The following is a 243-nucleotide window of genomic DNA, read 5'->3' as shown; positions in this document are numbered from 1 at the left end:
CGAAGCTCACGCACTTCAGTGGGGGAACACATCATCCTGCAGGAAAAAAACAGCCGGTTTCCTTGCCAGAAACCTGCCTCCTGTGAACCCGAGCTGATGGGCACGAACTCTGTCTTCAGCCTCTGGCTGTGCGTTGGCAGAGTCCCCCACTAACTGCTCCTTCCCCGTCTACGGGGCGCATCCCGGGGCCCTGGGATGTGGCCGTGTGTGAGCAGAGGTCCCAGACTGGCAGGGATTTGGGGT

The sequence above is a fragment of the Cariama cristata genome, unplaced genomic scaffold (assembly GCF_000690535.1).
Source record: "Cariama cristata isolate BGI_N322 unplaced genomic scaffold, ASM69053v1 scaffold19223, whole genome shotgun sequence".
Taxonomy (NCBI): domain Eukaryota; kingdom Metazoa; phylum Chordata; class Aves; order Cariamiformes; family Cariamidae; genus Cariama; species Cariama cristata.
Note: the sequence above shows the minus strand (reverse complement) of the source record.